Source organism: Ooceraea biroi, chromosome 5 (genome assembly GCF_003672135.1).
Source record: "Ooceraea biroi isolate clonal line C1 chromosome 5, Obir_v5.4, whole genome shotgun sequence".
Lineage (NCBI taxonomy): Eukaryota > Metazoa > Arthropoda > Insecta > Hymenoptera > Formicidae > Ooceraea > Ooceraea biroi.
Window position 1 is genome coordinate 4,372,068 of NC_039510.1, and position 22,643 is coordinate 4,394,710.

At 47.2% G+C, this 22,643-nt stretch overlaps 1 protein-coding gene across 2 annotated transcripts in view; it reads left to right on the forward strand.

Annotated features, from left to right (window-relative positions):
* The window catches only part of LOC105287618 (kinesin-like protein CG14535), a 218,458-nt gene that overhangs the window by 1,513 nt on the left and 194,302 nt on the right, over positions 1-22,643 (forward strand). The gene's annotated exons all lie outside the window — the stretch shown is intronic.

Consider the following 22,643-nt stretch of genomic DNA (forward strand, 5'->3'; position numbering starts at 1 on the left):
CGCGTTGAACAATTCATCCCCCTGTCTGCATCTCGTGCATTTTCCAGGTTTCAAAGAGGATAATAATAACTACCCGAGTGCAGTTGTCCGTACAGTAACACTCGGCTTTAAGCCTCCTTGTTTCTTCGTGCCGCGAGCGCAGGCAACGGAGGTGCGAAAGCCCGAATTTCTCTCGGCCCGTCGGTCTTATAAAGCGCATTTTCATCGCGCCAGCCATCCCCGCGGAGCGGGGCACGCATACGCGTTCCTCCTATTCTTCCTGGTTAGGTCGGAGCCTGGAGCTTTGATCTCGGTACTCGCGTACCCCCTGACGTTTTCCGTATATGAAAAGCACGCAGAGGCCGCGGGAGCGTGCACGAGCGAGCGTAAATCACACGCACGCGTGTGGTTCACGCGCCAGGAGAGAGAAGGTGAGAGAAAGAGAGGGTTCGCCACGCTCTGTCTCGCCGAGGGCTCCGCGGTCGCAGCCATCTTTCCCCCTTAACCTTAGGCACGATCCCAGCCCTTTAATAACCTTGCTCATAGCTCGTGGATATTGTAAGGCACAATGGCATTCTTGGGACCGCCTGCTCGTGGTACTCCCGTCTCTCCTTTTCTCTCCCATTTCCGTTCTCCGTTCTCCGTTTGTGTACGCATGCATGCAAAGCGCGCGAGAATCCGTGTGAGTTATTAGCGGCGGCTAATTACGAAGTGCGCTTAATAACGACGTGCGTCGGGAATCGAAAGTTTTCTGGACGACATGACGGCCGAGCGCCCGAGGGAGGAGCGCTCCCTCCTCGCCGTTTCAGCGCCGGGCTTGGTAACGCCGGCCCGCGCAAATTATTCAAAGCGAATGGGACTGTTATTATCCGGATGCTCGGCTATCCATGCATATAATAAGCCCGGGCTTTCAGCGAGCGAGCGCGACCACGGTCGGCCTCAGGCTTAACGCCAGGTTTTAACAACGTTCCGCGGCAAAAGCGATGACGCTGCCTGATTATCGAGGGATATCCCCGAACAGGGATTTAAGTTGGCAATTGGTGCATCCGCGGTCGCATTTGCACCGCGCGATTCACAGATTCGCCCTTTTGCGTGCACGGTTGAACCCCGCGCACCCAATCAGCCCGGTTCAGGGGCGCGCGTCACACGTAGCGTATTTTTTTCTTTCTCCTTCCCTCTCTCTGAAACACAACCGATATCAGCTCGCGATATTTATGAAACAAACATGTTCCATCTGTTACGAAAATATTTCTCGCTCTGTTTTAATGGACGCGACAGTGGTGGTGGTAGCGGCGGGTCGTCGCCGTTAAATGAACGAATACCGGGAGGATATTGCGGAAGCGCAACTTACTTGTCGTTTTTTTATTTTCTCTGTCGACTTCCTGTTGGCTCGTCAATTTTCCGACGACGATATTTTCATTCTCGCGTAAGCTTCTCCGCAAGTATCCTCCTCGTGAGTCTCGCTAGAAACTGTGGAATCGCGATGTATAGCGCGCGCGCTGTTACAAGTCGCTTAGCTAACCCGTCATTAACGCATAATAGCGTATAGCGGGCATCCCGGCGATCGTGCCTCGGATCCCAATGATCGCAACGCGATCGTGTCGCCACAATGTCGTTCTCCATGTAATGTCTCTTCGATTCTCTCTCCTTCCTCCTTAACGATTCCGTGGAACGTGGACGCTCATCGACGCGTAGGAAGTCGCCGTGCGACGAGAATCGAAATTAATCGCGTTCCGGGCGTGCCACTTGTACTTTTTTCTGATGCTAATTGAACTCTTCAGAATTGTTTTAGCCGTCCGCATTGTACTTGTATTATCAGGATCTATCATTTGTACTCGCTGTTACTGTTCCATCACTGCCGGCATTAATTGGCCTTTCTCAATGCGTGAATATGCTAAGCGAATGCAAATTTGGTATTCATAGGGTAACGTTTACGACCAGCAATGCATGCTGCTAGATACCCTTTCACAAATATTAATTAACGAGCTGAGAAAAATGACGGGTCGGTTTAATTGCGAGGCTATGATACGATTACAGAATCGAGATACAAGTGACAAGTCAGCCTGCAAGTTACACGTAATAAATCAAATATGGAATTAATCTAATTTTTGCGAAACGTTCCGTTTGCGCCAGTCGTAAGTCCTGTCAAAGTATTCGCGCGGTTTTTGCAATGACTTGAGCTAGCGTTTTCGAGATTTTTCTGCAGCCGTGTATCGCTGTCAGCGTGAAAACGAGTTTCGAAGATATTCCGGATGTTATCCCGCCGAATCGGCGAGCGAACGCCGGCGAACTTTTCGCTGGGAAAACTCGCCAGTTCGCTTCGCGTTTCTTATTCGATTCGATTCGATTCGGGAATGGTCAACGCGTTTCGTCTTAACCGTTTCCCTCCCTCACTCCCGCCCTCCTCTCACCTCGTCCCCCCAGACCGGATGTAAATCTGTTTCGCGAACACTGCCGCGAACTTGCCGAAGAGTGGCTGCGCCTTTTTTTCCAAATTTCCCCTGTAGTCGGACTCTGATGGAGGTCGATTTCCCGATGGGCCTTGCCGCTCGTAAAGTTGAAATTTCAAAACTTTCGCGTTCTCTCCCGGAGTTCTCTCTCTCGGTACACACGACGGGCGAGCCCGCGACGGTGCTCAGTGCACACGGCAAATAAAATTGACCTAGGCTCCTCCGATGTGCGACGGAAAGAAGGAGCGGGAGGATGAGGAACAGGATGAGGAGGAACGGCATCGGAGCGCGAGGAAGAGAGGTAGAGAAACCGAAGGCGGCGGGCCAAGTCCACCCGTATTGTTGGTCGTCGTGATTTTATTGCACCCTTTATATTGCCTCCGCGGTACTCTCTCGTTTCCCTCGTCGCTGATGCCACGCTCATTTCCCTCTCCTCGCGTCTCCCAGACCTTCCCGCGTCTACGTCGCTGTCTCTCACTTCCGAGCCCTCTCGCCGCGCGTCTCGCGACGATTTTTACGAGACAGCTTTCCTTCTCTCTCTCTCTCGCGTCTCCCGAGATGCATCCCTGAAAATTGCAATTCCGGGGACTGCGGTGGGGAGAGCGGCGGGAAGATTCGCTCGTAATCGAGAAACGGGAAATAATATCAGGAGGGAGATCCGGTCGCACGCGTGCGATCATGGGGACCATCGTGATCGAGGAATCATGCGATGCACGCCGATCGTTAGGACGCGTCTCGGAGGCGACCGGGCTTGCGCGACGGCTTTTGTGTCAGCCGCCTGTAAACGTATCTTGCGTCTCTTTAGTACGTTTCCTGAAAACGAAAAATCTGCAGGAATGCAAACGTTTACGCGACTGAAGTGGTCTGAGCAGGCGGAATTCTACTCGCGCGAGCCGGCGAGACGTCGCGAAGATCGCCGTCGTGAAATCGCGGAAAAGGGAGAAGGCATCTCTCGGGATTTTTCGTCTCGAGCGAGCGAAATGCAGGCGCGCGCGCGCCTTATTCCACGCACATATTTATAGCATATAGAATTTTGTCTTCGTCGTCGGCTCCGCGTGGGCATCGCAAAAGCACGCCGGGATCCTATTAGACGTACACGGGATAACCCTTAATTAGGCAGATGGGATGCGAGGGACGCAAATACGCGCTTGCACGCGCGTATTGCTCGTGGAAACGTATCCTATTTAATTTGAGAGCCGAGGAAAGATCGTTATCTCGTTATGTGCGCGCAGGCGGTGTTACATCGTGTGCCTGCGCGCGGCGGTGATTACTGGCGCGCGTATAAGAAACCGCGGAATTATCCGGTGGGAATAAAACGGAGAACCGTCGATGCGCAAGATTCGCAAGGCAGGACGAGTGAGAAGAGACCGCATCGTCCCGAATCGAGAATTCTTCTTATTCCTGATGGCTATCTCGTTTTTCCTTCCGCTTCCGAGAGAAGTACCACGGTTCCTTCCGTTTCCACAATAATTGCACGCGGATGTAGATAATGTCTCCAATTATCTATGCTTCGTCTTGTGCGGCCTCCGAATCGACGCGATCCCTTGCGCGTTTTTCAACGTCAAGCGCACAGACCGCAAATTATCTCCTCGTGATCGCTCGGTCGTCATTCGACCAGCAGCCGGGACCCGCGGAATGATCCGTTAGTAACCTGACAACGTGCCCGGCGACGACCCCGGACATATCCTGTGGGTCACCGGCGATCTCCCCGGACTCTTGGTTCAACAGGTAGTGCTCGCTCTCTCGCCGTAGAGCCCGAGCTCGCCGGCGACCCAGCCCTCTCCATTATATTCATATCATGTAAATGCGCCCTACCGCGCTTCGGCCGGCTCCTATTTTCCACCCCTGTACCAAGCCAGACGTAAAGCCGTAACCGGGCAGAGAGAAAGGGACGGAGAGGAAAAACGAGAGTGCGTGCGAGGGAGAGAGGAAGAAAGAGAGAAAGCGAGTCCAGGCGAGAAGGACAAGAGGGAAATGCCGTCTCTGCTTTACATTTATTCTAATGGGATAATACCGGCTGTCTTGGCACCCGGACGTGGCGCCTCGTTTGCCGTAATAACTCGTCGGCTGTATCCCGGCCGCGATACCATTCGATTATCTCCGTCGCCGGCGATTTGTTCTCTCACTTCTCCCGTTCGTGTCGTGCTCTCTCTCTCTCTCTCTCTCTCTCTCTTTCTCTATCTATCTTCCTGTGTGTGAGGTCGCGCTACGCGATCGGCTACGCGTCGTAATTGAAGAGGGTGGTTGAACGGCGCGTCGCGTTAATGACCTCCGCTGTCGCGTTTGTGGCTTATCGGATCTAAACGCTGATCGATAAGCTCGTAATCCGCCGACCAGCGAGCCAATCCTCAGGCTCTGATCCAATTTCGGCAATTAAGATTCCTTAAGACCGAGTCGCGCGTCAGTATTGTCATGGAATGATCATGAAATGATCATAGTGGAATTTTGATTGGATCTTTTAATACGAAACATTTTCTCTTTCTCTCTCTTGCTTTTACCTCTCGTGTTTCTTTTCGCTTAATTTTTCATATAAACAACAGCTTTGCATGTTTTCTTCCTCTTTCTCGTGATCTCCTTAAGCATCCTCTGAGCCTTCTTTATATCTTTATTAACGCTGCCTACGCTCACCATGCGCTATCTCTCCTCCATCTTTCCTACCTAGTCTGAGAGGATTTTGGTTTTAGTACCCGAGAAATACACACGTAGAGATCTCTTCGTACCTTCCTCCAATCTTTTTCTCTCTTGCATTATGAATCCGTAGATAAAAGGAAGCGTGGAGAAAACGCCTTGTACATCTCCTCTATTCTTTTCTTTTTCTTCTTTCTAGCTCTTTCACCTTCCACTAATACATCGATAAGCCATCGACTTGTCTCGCCATCGTCATCGTCATTGGCTTCATCGTGTGGGTGTCACACACCCGATCAGGTTTCTCTTCGCGCGCCACGTCTCGTCGCGCATTGATGAGATCAACACTAAATGATGCACATCTATCATTTTTAATTACGCAGCGGCAAAATGACGTGGAAGAGCGCGTCAGGAATTAATGCGCGCGCTTGATAAACGGAGCTCGCTGGCGTGATTTATTCGTTTATACTCGAAATTATTCATTCACCCGAAAAATCGCGGCGCCTTTAATGAGTCGACTTAACAAATCTCCTTGCGCGTTTCCGCGACATCTCGGCGGATCCGCACGTCGGACAGGATTCAGAAATTGAAATGGTTCAGCTCGAGGAAAACTCGTTCGTCTTCCACCTTCGTGTTGCATGTCCGCATCCCTTGTTGGAGATGAACCAATTTATTTCCGATCGCGATGATTTATCTGGCGCAGGGTAATCAATAGCGAGTAATCGACTGATTAAAAAGCTGAGGTGCGTAACTGGACGCCAGCGGAGTTCATTTAGCATAGGATGCTCGCAGGCCGGTGCAACATTTAATTTCAAGAAGTCTTCAATTTGTTCCGTAATCTACTTCTGCTTATTAATTACCTTTCCGGACACGTTAAATCGATGGCTCCGAGTTCCTCTTTCAGCATGATGCGAGTAATATCGGTTCGATACGATCGCGAATCCTTTAAACGTTCCCGGTACGTGAACGTTTCAACGTAATTATGAAATCTCAATAAGGAAGTGTGATTATCGACATGATTTCTAAGTCCGCGTGCAACGCCTTCGCGAGTGGACTTCTCTGCGATGTTACGATAAATTAACGTTATTATTCCGATTGGTCTCGTCTAATCTTTCTACTCCATACGAGGAATTCGTGCTGAAAAAACACGTTCCTCATCATCATCCTTAAGTGGAGGCATTAATGAGCACGAAGCATCTCTGCGTGCGAATGCGCGACGACAACGGTGACTCGTCGTCGTCGTCGTCGTCGTTCTCGTTGTCGTTGTCGTCGTCGTCGAGTCTTTTTCGGTGCTCCGATTGAGACCTCGATTTCGCCAATTAGAGGTGAAATGCCCGCATTACGTCGATTAACCGCCGGTGTCTTAACGAGTTTCACGGGAGGCAATTATTAACAGCCGATAGCCGGCCGCGAAGACGTGACCGGTCCCGCGCGTATCCCGCGCAGTTTGTAATTACCGTGCCGGATGTGCATGCATACGTGAGTCAATGTACAGGCAATTATGTCACACTTCGGTCCCGATATTACTTTTCAATTTGATGTCGCCAATACGCCGATGGATGCTGCGGCACTGCATCGATCCCTTTTTTCCCCCATTTTCTCTCTTCCTCACGATGCATGCCAATTAACATGTATCTGCGCGCGCGCGTATGATCATGATTAGCCGTGTTAAAGCAACGCGTTGCGGATATTGAAATCGCACTCAGGGCGAGATAGATACGAGAAAACGGTGGTTACGTCCGATCGCGAGCGTGTCCGTGCTATTACATCGCAAAGCGGCGGCGCGCGTCCAGATTTATTACAATAATTTTATCGACGAGCATCGTATACATGCGGATGATCGACGTGACGTTAGATTGTTGCGCGCGTTTCACCGATTCACGACAGGGAACAAGCGATAAAAGAAAAAGAGGAAAAACCAAAACAGCTGAAGAGCAGTGAAACTTTTACAGCGGTTTTACATCCAATCCGGGGAACTCGTTCCAGGTTTCGGACAACCCATTTCAAATGTCAGTACAAGGGACCTTTGGAGCCCTCTCCGCGGGCAGATCCGGTTTCTCGTCCAGCGCTCTTCCGCTCTCCTTAAAATTCCTCAGGCGTCGCATGCAAAGCGGAGAAACGCGCGCACGATCGATCAAGCAGCCTGACGCGATTCGAACGGCTTTACGGCACCGTCGTATCGCACGGGGGGATTTTCGTACCCTCCTCGCTCGCGTGAAGTCATGAGGGACCCTTGTACCTGGCCAAGGGAATATCGGGAGCGCGTGAGCGTCATTAGTTATCCAGCATTATGGCCGAGGAACGATTCGAATCAATTTGGAGGTTCGTAACCTCGGCTACACGGGGGGTCCGTGGTCGCTTCATATATCACGGTCCAAAGGCGACCAGCGGTCTAAAGGCGCGGCGGATCGACATTCTCTTCTAGATTTTTTTCGGTCGTCAAATGTCGTAAAAGGGAGGATCGAGCGCGACCACTATGCCTTTTTATCGGCTCAATTAGAACGCGCGATTTTACACCATCGACGGGACACCTGCGTTTTATATCTGGTCCCTTCGGTGTCATCGTTATACCAGGTCGCCTATTATATCAGATCAGGTGTATCAGTTGCCTCGTAAACGACAAGAATCGATCGCGCTGGAATGTGATTTCTCGTGAGAAGAGTTTTGCGAGCGCGTACATCTCATGCTTGATTTTCGAATTTTTTGTGTCGCCGAAAATGTCACGGATATCTGTGACAAAATAGCGAAGAATCACAAGAGGAAGTAAAGAGCAACGTAAATTTGAGATATTTAACTGTGTAAAATTATATCAATAATTATATCAATAAGTTTCAAGCATCTTTTGATTCTTATTCGGTAGTAACATATATTCCGTTTAATGTTTTTAACGAATATATGTTACAATCTAACAATGTTACATTGCAAGAATAAAATTATCTGCTTAAGATCGAAATAAAACGGAAGAAGGATTATCTAATAGTGATTATAATTTACTGAATCATTTTTATGCACATACGTTTTTTTATAATGAAACTTCCCGCAAAAATATGGAGCTAAGTAAATTCAAATATTTTTTATGTTTTACGATTTTTCGACCCGGCATCCGTGGCGTTTAATTTAATTCCACCGTCAAAGCTGCGGCCGCGAACGACCGTTTCATACTGTTTTCTCGTCGCCGGCATTTTGTCACGCGAGCAACAATCCAATCGATAAAAAAATACAAACGAGCCCGAGCCCACCAGCGGGTGGTTGTCAGCGAGAAACGCACGAGCGAACTCCGCTCCGGAATAAAAAAATATATATTGCCTTCCATATACGCGGGAGTCGTTGCGCGTAGAACTTTTAATTTGCAAAAAGCACAGTGCCGAACCATAGCTCGATGACTCGTGTTTCTAGACAAATATGCCTGCCGGCACTTCGACGAGTCGTGTATTTTGTAACTTGCACTGTTATTTGTTTGCCTTGTCCAGTAGCAATAGCAGTAGTAGTAGTTTGCGAACGGCAACTAGCACAGTTTTGTTTTTCCATCCGTTATGCACTCCCTAATAAATTTTAATGAATACAGCAATCAGCCTCGTGAAGACATCAATTCTTGTTCGATCAGCGGGCAATTGAACACGATGCAATTGTGACCGAAATCTAAATAGAACTTGATATTTCGCGACGTTAACTTTTTCAAACACGGTCGGTCGATTCAGTGGAAGTAAAGCAAATATTTTCCGCTAACGCAGCTTCATACAGATATTTAATTGGTACGCATCTACCGCACATGTGAGGTCGGGAATGAAACGCCGGTATCTGTTTGTGAACTGGCTCGCAAAAGGAGTCTCGTAAAATACCGGGCAATGCCATTAATAACAGGAGACGAGAAATGCTTTGTGGCCGCGAACGTGCAGTCGGTTTCAACGATTCGGCCGCGCCATCGAGCGTTTATATTTTATGCATACGCGTCCTTTTACGCACACGCGGCATTTACGCTGGATATTTTATAATTGCAACGGCGAAAATTCGAGTCCCGGCCGGCCGTAATGGTCGGCCACGCGGTATCATGCAATTTCAAAAGGTTCCAGGAAGATCCGATCACTCGCGCGCGGTACGCTCCATTTTTAAATTGGGCAAATCCACGGAAATCAGACATGCAGTATCTGCAGATGGAAAAAATATAATAAAAATATAATCTACCTAGAAACTTATGTATAATACAATGTAATGCATGTTTTTTACTAATATAAGACAGTGTGTCGTCGGGAAATTATTCGTTTCTCATGACCCCCGAGTGTCACCTCGGTATCGCATTTCGGCCGATGCGGACTGCAAGATTCAATTATAGATGCCGACAGGTAGACAGGTAGACGTTGAATCACGATTTATCTATCCCTCTACGATATTTCCCGCGATTTTATAGCGGCGCGTCCGCTTCGTTGTCCTGTCCGCGTTGCTTTCTCATGGTGGTTTCCCGGACGCTCGTTCGGTCCTTAAGTATTACCTCGTTTTGGAGATTCAATTATAGATCCTAGGCTCTAGCGCGGGAACCGAACAGATGCATCAGCGCATCGGCCATGCATCTCAATTTTTATGGATCCCACGTTACGAGGAGTTAATGCGCTCTGGCGCAGTACGCTTTACGGATAATACATAAATACACTGATAAAATCGGTGTTACAACGTCTATGGTCTTAATTGCGAGTATCGTTCGTGTCGCGAAATTTCAAGCCAACAAAAGAGCGTGAATTTGTTGAAGTATTAATTTAAATATTATTTTAATAATTATTCTGGTCCCCCATTTTCGCGTGAAACACGATCTTTCCGATGAATATAACTCAGTAAAATGAAGAGAAAAGGAGGGAAAGAGAAAGGGAAGAGAGAGAAACAAGATGCTTATCGATATAATAAAGGTACGATTACGGAATATTTCGATGATAATAAAACGACAAATCTCATACAAATTATCGGCAGGCCGCGTGAATAACTTGCCGGAATAATTAGCGGAATAATTAATCACAGTTAATTCGGCGTGAATCGCGAACGTATTTTTTTCTCTCCCTCTCACGTTCCACCGATCACCATCGCAGATTACTCTCCCGTCCCTCGAAATAAATATACGTATAACGTGTTTCTGCGACGGTGAAGTATTCGAGAGGGTGTAAGCGAGGATTTTTTATCGCTCCAGGACGCGGTCTCGACCTCGTCGTATTCCCTGCGATCCGGAGCACGATGGAATATCGTGTAATGGGTGACGATAAAACGCGTTGTACCATGCTCACAATCACCGCGACAAAATAACGAACGGCTCAATTAGGCGCGTCGTAAAATGCAAATGTATGCGCGTGCCGCCTTCGAACGTGCCAGGCCGGACTTTCCTTACGTTCGCTTGCACGCGGCCGAGCGGGTACACGCTCGCGCGTACGCGCGGATAAGTAGGAAAGTCGTCCATCCGGAACCGAACGGACGTAATAACTTTAATTGTTAATTAACGCTAGCTTTGCGCGGGCCGGGCACCGTGAAGCCCTTGTGCCCCTCGAATATTACCGTCGACAGACCTGTTCTTTGTTCTTTGTCTTTGGGACTCTTTGCGAGATTCGAATGCCCTCTCTCTTTCTCTGTCGCTCGCGCGCCTAAGCTCTCTGCCGGCTGCGTCTCGTCGCGCGAGATAATTAATACCGTTGAATTTAATTACACCAGGCACCGCGATGCGTTCAACGTGGAGATGTGTTTGCGTTTTTAATTAGTGCAACTCCTCTCGCCTCTCGGCCAACGCTACGCGTACGCGCGCCACGGGTCGCGCGCTTTTTAATATAAATTCGCGGCAAGGCTTGTCCCAAGCGGATCCTCTCGCCATCTCGTATCTCGTCCGGTCATTTCCGGCGGATCCTGACCGCTCACTGAGATACTCTTCGGTCGGGATCCTGCGCGAGCTCTCCCACAAAATTCGCCCCTCCGTTAAAGTTGCGCGTACTTGAAAGCGACTTTTCCTGTCAAGAAGAAATGGGCACCGTGCACTAAGCAGCTCTGTACTTATTGTTGAGCTCTCACGAAGCCGTCACTTTTTGCTGCTCCTCGAGATTACGAGGGCGCACTTAATATTACCGTTTTCCTCTTACAGGGAGCAAACCAGGTAGCCTGTTGCTTAATAATAATAGCACGGGAGGAGCTTTTTAATTCCCATTGCTGACTTTTCCATGAAATCCTTATGAGGTGCTTACGTGTTACGGAATTATTTAATAGCTCATTAATGAAGCGCAGTTGCATCTTGAGCGATATTACTAAAATTTTCGCTTTACAACCCATCACGACGGGAATGCGCAATGAATTGATAATGATACTCCTTCCCCTGTCGCAATTTGCTTTCGTGAATGAACGTCGATCCGTAATCGATCGCGAGCACGCTGACGTATCGCATAAGCTCGAGTGCAAAAAGCTATCGCATAAATAGGATTTGTCAAATGGACCGACGTAAAAAGGACTCGATCTTGCAAGGCTCCTGCAACGGGGCGGCTCTTTGTGCAAACTCAATAGTCCATTCATCATCCTGACTACTCGATCAACGCCTGGTATACGCCATTTTCATGAAGAAAATGGCGAAGAGAGTGCAGATTATGTCCCGGTCGAACTTTCTACAACATCAACTTATTACTCGATAATAATGTGTCTTACATGTACTTGCATATGATACGCACGAAGAATATAGTGCCAAAGTTCGGAATGTTCTCCTAATTTTTGCTCTTTTTTATGCGCTTTTTCGTCGAATGTAAAATAAAAATTGGTAGATCAATGAAAGCATTTTATTGAGAATATTTGAAAATATTATCAAGAGATAGTAATAAAGGTATCATTATTTTTGCATTCGGACTTGCTGGAACTTTAATAGAGAGTCGGTTTGACCACTTTTAGAACGTGAAATGAATCAGTTCCAGTTTTAATCTTTACGAAATTCGCGCTTTCCCTCCACGTGGACGGCACTTTTTGGCCGTACTACAAGAAAGAATGTCGCGATTTCTTTCCTTCACGTTTCTCGTAATTCTAACGATGAACGAGACAGAAATACCAAGAGAGAAGCCCATAGCGAAAGACAGATCCGACTGCTTCAGCGATTCTCGTCACATTCGAGGCTCCTTCACAACTCACTTCGCTCTCGGAATTGCCTTCGGTCGAGCAGTAGCGAACGTTTGAGCAACGAGTGGCACGTCTAAGATAACTTTGCGATTTTATTGGACGTCCTCGACGATTGTCCAAAGTCGCTAATTCCGAATTGCCTAATCCCGGACAGAAAAAACTTTCGAACTAATTAAATTTCAGGGCAAATCTCCAAAATAGAAATCTTCTTTCAGGATTCATTTTATTATTCCATTTATTAGGGGTGTGATTTAGTTTTGAGGGTTTTTTTGCTCAAAAACGCATGTATTTAAATATGATAATGAATGAATACCTTAATCAAAATATTTTCCTTCGTTTTCTATAACTTTTTCCCATCTTTCTGGCAAGAGATGGATTCCACCACGATAAAACGACTCTTCTTTTTAGTTGATCCATTCGTCGACGAATTTTCGCACTTCTTCGAAATTATGAAAGTGTGTATCCTCTAAAGCGTGTTGCATCGACCGGAACAAATAATAATCGCATGGAGCAATGTCTGGAGAATACGCGGGGTGCGGTAAGACTTCCCATTCAAGCTCTAATAGTGTTTCTTTCACTGATAACGCAACGTCAGGTCGAGCGTTGTCACGAAGAAGAATCACTTTCCGTCGTTTACTCGCAATTGGTGGTCGTTTTTGGTCCAATGCTTGCTTCAACTTGTACAATTGGTGTCGATAACGATCAGCCGTGACAGTCTCATGCGGATTTAACAGCTCATAGTACACTATCTCACCAAATACAGAGCATTACTTTTCAACCGTGAATATTGCGTCTCGGAGTGGATGTTGATGGTTCGCCTGGATCCACCCATGATTTTCTGCGTTTCGGATTATCAAAATAGATCCACTTTTCATCCCCTAGTAACAATCCGAGACAAAAGATTTTTTTTTTTGCCTGGCGATCAACGAAATGCAAATGTTCAACCGGTTCGCAATGGTACTTTCCGATAATTGATGTGGAACCCATTTCCCTTCTTTCTGAATTTTTCCCATTTCATGTAAATGTTTGGTAACTGTTGTACGATCAACATTTAATGCTCTGGCAAGTTCTGAAGTGGATTGTGTTGAATTTTCGTGCAATAATGCTTGCAAATCTGCATTTTCAAGCTTTCTTGGTTGTCCCGAGCGTTCTTTGTCCTTCACATCAGTATGACCACTTTTAAAGCGTCTAAACCAGTATTCACACGTCTTAATTGATGGGGCAGAATCACCATAAGTTTCCACAAGAATTCTATAACTCTCAGCCGCAGTTTTCTTTTGATTAAAAAACAAAAGCAACGCATGTCGAGAATGCTCTTTCGGAAGTTGCATTTTTACGATGATATAAACACGACTGTTATCGCATCTATTGCTATAATGCTACTAAATGTCATGGATAATGTCAAGACTGTAAGAAACAACAGTTATCGGAAACAGCTATTGGAACAAACTGACACTACAGCCATCTGTTGCAAAACCCTCAAAACTAAATCACACTCCTAATAACAATCCGTTTTAAGTGCGCTGCTCATGTAAGTTCATAGTAACTTCGAGGTCCATCGGTAAGGTCAAAGATTCAGAATGGGGTGCTGACTGCCGGACGTGCGAAGAAATCCCCGAAAGTATCGGAAGGGTCCCGGCCAGTCGTATTAAGATCGCATTTGGCGTCGGATCGCGCTAGATCCTGATGGATCGCTCGTCGATTACGTGGCTCTAATCCGGGCTCGCATGACTACGGCAATCCGGGGACTCCTCGTCCCGGGGAAATAATTTGTCATTCCACTCTCGTTCCGTGATCCTCCGCTATCTAAGATTCGGGGCCGAGCGGCCCGGTCGCGCGTCGTGTGTGTCGCAAAACATTTTCGCTCCTCGTGGCTCGCGATACGGCGATACATCTTCCTCACGCTACAACGCCGTGCCCGTCACTGCATTATACGGGGAGCAGGGAGAGACTGCCCTTCCGGACTATGGTATCTCGTAAACAAAATGGATATGAAAAAACAAATAACGAATAAAAATCGCACGACACAATACGTCGTGCACGGATGATGGATCGCGCGGACCTTTCGAGCCGCTCTTTCTTAGGGAACTCGTTTTATCCAATATCGCGCTTATTTTCACGTGCCGGCACGCGTTAAACTTTCGCCCTCGTGACGTGGGACACCCCGAGACACGCATTATTGCGAATCTAATCGAGCTTGATCTCCGCGGGATATTCAGAGAAATGTGAAACTTCACGCGATGGCTCGCCGAAAAATGTCGAGAACAAAAGTAAAGGATTAATTATCGCCTTTCGTGCATTTAGCGTCATCGGAATTTCCATTTATACGCGAATTATGTGATCATATTTTCTGACGTGTAATGTTACAGATAACGAACAGAATAGTTCACATGAAAAAATCACGTTATTACAAGTTTGAGAAAAATGTGAGTTGCTCGTTATCTCCGCACATTTATTTGAAATAATTATTTCTCAGATACATTGACTGCACTTCGAAGTTCACGATTCTGATACCATACCTTCCATCAACGCACAAACATCCGTTTTCGTTCTCGTTTTGATGTCCGCCCCCCAACATCGAGATGTCGACTCTCGATACGGCGAGTATTATATACTCAGACAACCGCAAGAGCGCCGGTCGTTTCCGAATGCAGAATGCGGCTGCCGCACGTGTGTCGACTCGGATCCCAAAGTTTGGCTACCCGGAAGGACGGGTCTCCCTTTGAGGTCTGCTCAGACAGAGAAAGAGAGAGACAGAGAGAGAGAAGGGTCTCTTCCCTTTCCTTGATATTCTTGAAAGTTGTGCGCAAGATAGGCGGACGGCCAGCTCGGACCGACGTGTGATTAAGTTTAATTTCGAGTTGCGGAAAGATGCCGAATCAACTTTCTCGCGGAACTTCATTCGCCCCCCATCGCTCGCAGACATGTCCGGAAGTTGCGAAGTGTTCACCCTTTTTTTGTTGTTCCGCCCATCGCCGAACGTTGTACGAAGCTTCGCTTGTTTCGCTAAAAATTTCACTGGGTCGAGCACCTGCAATGGACGTCACCCTTTATGGTATATTCTCTTATGGTATTACTAGATGACTCACCCTCGAGAATATATACCTCGACAAGTGTGTCTTCTCCTTCCTTAACGAACAGTAGCGTTACTTTTACTTTAATATCATTAATTACGTTCGCGTTACATAATCCGTTGTCAGAATTATCACCGTATCATCGTGTTAATGATGATTTTACAGGATAATTCTGTTAACAGGAAAACCATAAGATCGTGCAACAGTGTCACGGCGAGAGGATTACATGCATGCGCGTGCATTACACGCACGGGGAAGGAGGAGAGAGAGAGGAGGAAATGTTGTAAACATTCCCCGATCGAGATCAGAAATCGAGCATTCTCGTGCGCGTACGTATCTTCCCTCGAGCGCTATTAAAGTCGACGATCCGCCAATTAGAAATCTCGTGTGTATCAGCGGCAAACACACGAGGCAACGTACGTGCCGCCACCGTTACCACTATTACCACTATTATGTGCTGCTACTGCTATTACTCTGCTCGTTATTTCGATAGTCACGCGAGAATGCCTCTCTCTCTCTTTCTCTCTCTCTCTCCTCTCTCTCTCTTTCTCTCCCTTCACGTCTCGTTCGAGTACCCGCATCCACTTCACATCGTGCGCGCACACTCTCTACGTCTCAGCGCAAGACGCACCTCTCAATGATCTTGCTGATGATGGTCCCTCGGAAAAAATACTCGTTGGATTTTTTACATGCTGATATCATTGTAATGTTGCAACATGTACATATTTTTTAGCATATAATATATATATTTATTTATTATTAATTTATAAATTAAGAAGATATGTGGAGGAGACATTTAACAGAGTTTCGTTTTTCATTAAGAGTAATTACATTATTAATGTAATTACTAATTGGATTTGTTACATGTAATTATGAGATAATGGTCATGTTTTGCTTTATCTTATTTATTGATTTAAAAGCAGCGAGAATAAAACGCTGACAGAGGGACTGGATTAAATGGCTTTATGGGACACAATTCAGTTTAATGGATTTGGTTATATATAAACAGTTTCAAGGGACGACGCATGTAGGTTAATGGATTTTAATTCGAGTAATTTGGCCCTTATGTTCCTCCATCTAATTTTAGCTGCTCGTTTTTCGGGATTCCATTGATCGTGTCACACTCGCATCCCCGTTTGTCCGCTTTAAAGTCACGATTTTCTTGTTCTCCGCGCGTACCCCACCCCGTGTAACTCCGCGCAATTTTTATCTCGAAACTTTGCAACCCCGAGCTGCAGGCGAAAAGCCTATCCGATTTATCCTATAGGGTAAAAGCCGTGGAGCGTCTCGAAATTTTCGTGGCATATTGTGCTCAGCCGCGGTGGACGTTTCATAATTCCTACGGGGATTCCGAGTGGAATACCGTTTTTGCCCCATGGTAACACGTAGCGAATGCCGCGTTACGAATAGAAACTGGACGTCGAACGAAAGGTGATTAGCGACCGATGAAAAACAAGAATCGGATGGTAACGCAAAAAAGGTAACGCGCGCACATATAGTATTGTTACCCCGTGCGCGGGCGAAAAAAATCCACAATGAGGGCGGATAAAATGGAGGGGCGAGAGAGGGTGGTTAACGCTGGGAACGACTGGACGAAGTTTCTCTCTTTCTCTAATAGACTAGCGAGATAGAATAAATAGTGTTCCGAGTTCCATCGGACCCCCGCAAGTATCCGAAGCCAAAGTCGGGGAGTAAATCCATTTTCTGCGACCGCGGAATACAATATAAGCGCTTTCTGACAGACGGCTCGTCGTCGTCCCCTTCGGGCTAAGTTTTTGTCCTTCTCCTTCGCCGACCCTCCGTTTACTCGCGTCGGAACTTTCGGCTACTTGGGAAAGCCGTGTAGGATAATACGATTACAGGAATCCTTCCCGATATCAGGATATCCCTGCGAGATTAGAATCCGGAAAGCGGAAATCGCTCAAACGCCGCGTCGCATTGGCCTGATCACGTTGCTGCATTAAGTTTCTCCGCGATTCTCTCTCTCTCTCTCTCTCTCTTTAGTTCTTGTTTTTATGATATTATCATGGTTACGGAGACTTGGCTGAAGCCTGTCATTTCTGATTCTGTAGTTGCGCTTGCTGGTTACAGACTCCTTAGGTGTGATAGAACTGGTAGGCAGAGTGGCGAAGTGTGTATATACTATCGCGACACGCTCACAGCCGTGGAAATTCTGTCATCAGTTTCTGATAAATATGTTGGAGGATCTGAATTTTTGTTTATAGAGCAGTTCTACTCTTAGAAGATCGTTTATGGGCGTCGTGTATCGCCCTCCGAGAGTTGCGTTTGCGTCGAGTTTAGAATCTGCTTTGTTCGGAGTCTGCCAGGATTACTCTCACAAAGTCATTATGGGCGATTTTAATGCGGATCTATTTTCGAATTCCGCGGATAGTTTATATGAGCGTCGGATTGCGGAATGCGGTGGGTTGCATCTTGTCCCGTATGGGCCTACTCACTTTACGGCGACGTCGGCGACCTGGTTGGACATATGTCTTGTAGACTCTGCTGAAAGCATAGCAAACGCCTACCAGGAAGCTGTACCTTTTCTGTCTGCACACGAGTTGATTGCTGTTACCTACAAGGTTCGCGGGCATCGGCGGACTCGGGATGGGACGGTATTTACTCGGAATTGGAGGGGATTGGAAAACCTTTATTTCTAGAGTCCATTAACGCTCTAGACATGTCTGTGATTAATGGGTCTTGCTGTGTAGATGAAGCGTTGTGTAAGATCTGGAAAGATAGTCGAGACTGACAGGTCGTATAGAGGATCAGAATGAAAACAAGTTGATCACAACAGTAGGAGTATTGGCCGTACAGCCTAAGACCTAGGCGTGTGAACCAGGGATCCCGGAGAGTTCGAGTTCAAATCTAAGGCAGTCTCCTAGTTATTTTTCGCCTCTTACAATTCAGAAGTGGGATAAAATCCGCTACCCCTCGAAGACAGTTGAGATTCATCCGCTATCCCTCGGAGAGGAGGGAGTTGAGAAGCAGCTGGCCGGTAGTGAAGCCTGAACATGGAGGTCGGGACGGACTCAGAGGAGTGAACCAACATGGAGATTGGGAAGGACACAGAGGAGTGAACCAACATGAAGGTTGGGAGGGACTCAGAAGAGTGAACCAAAAATGGATGTTGGGAGGGACTCAGAAGAGTGAACCAAAAATGGATGTTGGGAGGGACTCAGAAGAGTGAACCAAAAATGGATGTTGGGAGGGACTCAAGTGGAGTGAACCGACGATTTGGAGACATTCGGGGACGAATGTAATGTCAGGCTGGCCGAGCTGTAAGATCTGGAAAGATAGTCGAGACTGACAGGTCGTATAGATCGGAATGAAAACAAGTTGATCACAACAGTAGGAGTATTGGCCGTACAGCCTAAGACCTAGGCGTGTGAACCAGGGATCCCGGAGAGTTCGAGTTCAAATCTAAGGCAGTCTCCTAGTTATTTTTCGCCTCTTACAGTTGGTAAAATTAAATGATTTCCTCTCGCAGCGACAGGATGGGTACGCGCAATCCTTTTCCGTCCGGGTGCGTAGGCCTCCGGCGCCATGGTTTACGCCCGAAATAAAGCGTCTTATTCGCGAGCGTAATCGGGTCTATGCCCGAATTCGCCGCGCGTCACCGCCGTCTTTGGAGCTCAGGAGTGCTTATAAGGGCTTACGGAGACGGGTCAGAGAGCGGGTTCGCGATGCTCGCTCGAATTATTGTTTTTCACGTTTGTCGAGTATTAGGGATGCACGTAAGCTGTGGATCGAGCTGAACAGTTTGCGTGTGGTGCGGGATGGGAGGGCTGTGGGTGAGTGTGCTCTGGACCCCGACGCTGTGAACGACTCTTTTTGCGGGGCTTTCGGGCGCGCTCCCTCTGAGATGTGTCTGTCGCGTTTGCGTGTCTCTGACTTCGACGACAGTCAATTTTTTTGCGCATGTTACTACGGAATATCTGATTAAGCACTTCCATTTCCCGGACTCTAGGGTGGCGGGGTGTGATGGCTTTTCGGGCTTCTTTCTGAGATCGTGTGCCGCAGCTCTTTTTCCGATATTGTTGGAGATTTTTAATTGGTCCCTCAGCTCTTCATGTTTTCCTGCGGTTTGGAAATCAGCTCTCATCACGCCAATACCAAAAATATCGAATCCTACGCGGCCGTCTGATTTTAGGCCGATCTCTATCCTCTCCGAATTTTCTAAAGTGCTTGAGCGCGTTGTGCGGGACGATGTCGTGAAGTACCTGAGTCAGTCTGGCTACGCGGATCCGACACAATTTGGTTTTAATGCTGGTGGTTCTACTCAGGCTGCCCTGCTGAAGGTTACTGACGATATTCGGAGGGGGGTCGACAATCGCAGGGTTACCGTGTTGGTGCTGTTCGACTTCTCTAAAGCTTTTGATACAGTCGACCACTTTATTCTTCTTCAGAGACTGGCGGCATTGGGTTTCTCCTGGCCTGTGCTTCGGTGGTTTTGGTCGTATTCGACGGGCAGGAGGCAGGCTGTTAGGGTCCGTCAGGGGACTTCCCGTTGGAGGTCGGTTTCGTCGAGCGTGCCTCAGGGCTCGGTTCTCGGACCTCTGTTATTCAATCTGTACACGTCCGCCGTAGTCTCGGTAATACAAATTGTCAGGTTGTGAGATATGCTGACGACCTACAGCTGTACCTCCACTGTGACCCTGCCACCCTTGGTGATGGTATTGCTCGCGTCAATGAGGATATCGAGGGGCGCTCTGCTGCTGGGCATCGGATAACATGCTGCGTTCGAATCCGGGGAAAACCAAAGCAATGATTCTCGGTTCTGCCAGGTACGTAAACTCACTCGACCTGAGTACAATTCCACCTATCAGAATGAGCGATTCTGTCGTTGAATTTGTTACCTCGGCTAGGAATTTAGGGATTTACATCACGCCAACTCTCAGCTGGCGCGAAACGGTTACTGCAACGTGCAATAAGATTTACCGCACACTCTATCAGCTGAGAACTAATAGTGGTTGCCTCCCGCTTTGTTTGAGGAAGACACTGATCAACTCGCTGATCTATCCTCAGCTTGATTACTGTTCGGTGGTCATGTCCGATATAACTGGGGTGGAGAATACGAGACTCCAGCGAGCTTTAAACGCCTGTGTGCGTTTCGTTTTTGGCGTGAGGAGGGATGAGCATATCGCTCCATATTTCAGAAGAGCTGGGTGGTTGAAGGTGCATGAGCGGCGCGATTACTTTATAGGTGTCTTGATGTACAAGGCTCTGCGGTATCGGGTCCCACTTCATCTGTCTGAGAGGCTTCGCTATGTGACTGATGCTAGAGACAATGTGTGGGCTTGACCTTGTCGTTCCTAGTTGTCGTACTGCGACTTATCAGAGCTCTTTCATTGTCTACGGTACGCGTCTCTGGAACTCCCTTCTCGCGTCCCTGCGTAGCTCAGCCTCGGTGCCGGTTTTTAAGCGTGCGTTGTATGATCATCTTTTGGAGCTCTCCGTCCATTAATTATAATTAATGTTCTTCCAGTGCATATTAGTGTAATGTAAATTTTGTATTAACTTGTTATTACGAGATGAATTGTATTAACTGAAATTCTGTATGGGTTTACCCACTTTTGTTTTTCTTTGTACTTAAGGGCACGTACCCAGTACAATAAAATAAATATCTATCTATCTATCTCTCTTTCTCTCGTTCGCGATACTCGTGCAAAAAAATGCGATTCCTTTCTCGAGTTACAATTTCTCTGATAATTCCATAATATACCACGCGCTTGGCCTGCATCCATTTATTATGGGAGCAACGAGGCAGCTAAAATTAAACCGTATATTTTACCGTAACGGAATAATCCGCGACGTCGTCCATTTGTTACGAAATTGACGATATCACGGCGACTCTCATCCATTACATCACCCTGTGATTTCTCAGCAGCGCTTTCGCGATAATATCGCGCCTCGTGCAAATTTGGCTTAATTTCTGGGGCACGGCGTTACACAACGGAATCGGTTGCCTCGTGCAGGTGAAAAGTTATTCGAGCGGACGCGCGTTAAAGTGGCACGCTGCACTTTAAGCCGTCTCGATCTCATTCGTTAACAACGTTTCTTTCGCGTCGCGAAACGAGCTCCCGGCCGCTTCTCGCTCGATTCCACTTTGCCATGTCGAAGATTGGGTACGCGCGTACGCGATACGTTCGCGGAAGCTGTGCCGGCAAACACGGGGTAATGAAGCTTCCGCTTGAACTCAACCTCCAGGACGTGGCGGCGGAGGGTGGGTGGACGCGACGCTGAACGGTGCCTGTTTATACTTGGGGGTGGGCGGCGAAATAAGTGAATAAATTTAATGGCGCCCTCGGTTATTCCATTACTTCGGGCGCCGATAAAAAATTGCATGGAGATACACGGAAACCGTGGACAACTTCTCCGCCACAGTTCCGCGCAAATATCGTACTAATAAACAACGAAACACGCACCACGATGAAATATAGTTGATTCCCTTTCTCCCTTCCCGTAAAATTCAATTAAACCCCGATCTATAATTTTGTAACGGGTCCGCCGTTTCATCGACGTTTTGTAAAATAGTAACAATATAGCACACTGCACGCGCAAATTAGAGGGACCGCATTTGCGCGTGGACGTAAACAACTCTTGAATCAGAATTTTCATTAAAATGCGAGAGATACAATGTGCAAATAAATATCATTTTAATAACAATCAGTGGTTCGAAAAATCACAGAGAGGAGGATTGTAATTATTTGTGTTGGATCTGTGGGCAGACATCAGCAATGCGATCGGGAGGAGCGAGATGAAGAGAGGAAGAGAGAGAAGGAATGTAGGAGAGAGGCGGGATGACGAGGAGACACCGATATTTCTCGAATGAACTCACGCTGTCGTGGCGTGACGTTATCGCTTCATCGTGTAATATTGTAATTATATTGCTGCACGTCACGAAAGGCTCGGCGCGGGTTACCGAAAAAAAATGTGGGGCCACGATTCGTCCCGGTGAGTGACGGTTACGTTATCCCAATCGTGGCCTTACATTTTAGGGTTTCGAGGGCGTGCGTGACTTATCCGCTTCCTCGTAAACTGGTGTTGCTCGAGTGGCTGCTCGCTCGCATTCACTGGATTTCGCGTGATTAACGCGATTTTTAATTACATCTCCCGTAAGGCGTCTGGCGATTTACGTTTCACATAATCCCTTTGTATTCGGAATTATATTTGAAATTGTTAACTATTTCAGTTTTATTCGGTTAATTTAATTCGGGTAACGTTAAAAAATATTCGCGAATATGAATTGCACTTGGAAAAGTACAAAAGGATTTAATTATTATTTTTATAATTACATCTGGGATTAAATAGTCTGTCTTTGTCTTCTTCGAAAGAATATTTTCGGAGCGAGATGCTCTGTTTCTCGATCTAATCAACGTGGGATTCTAGTTAAGCTTTG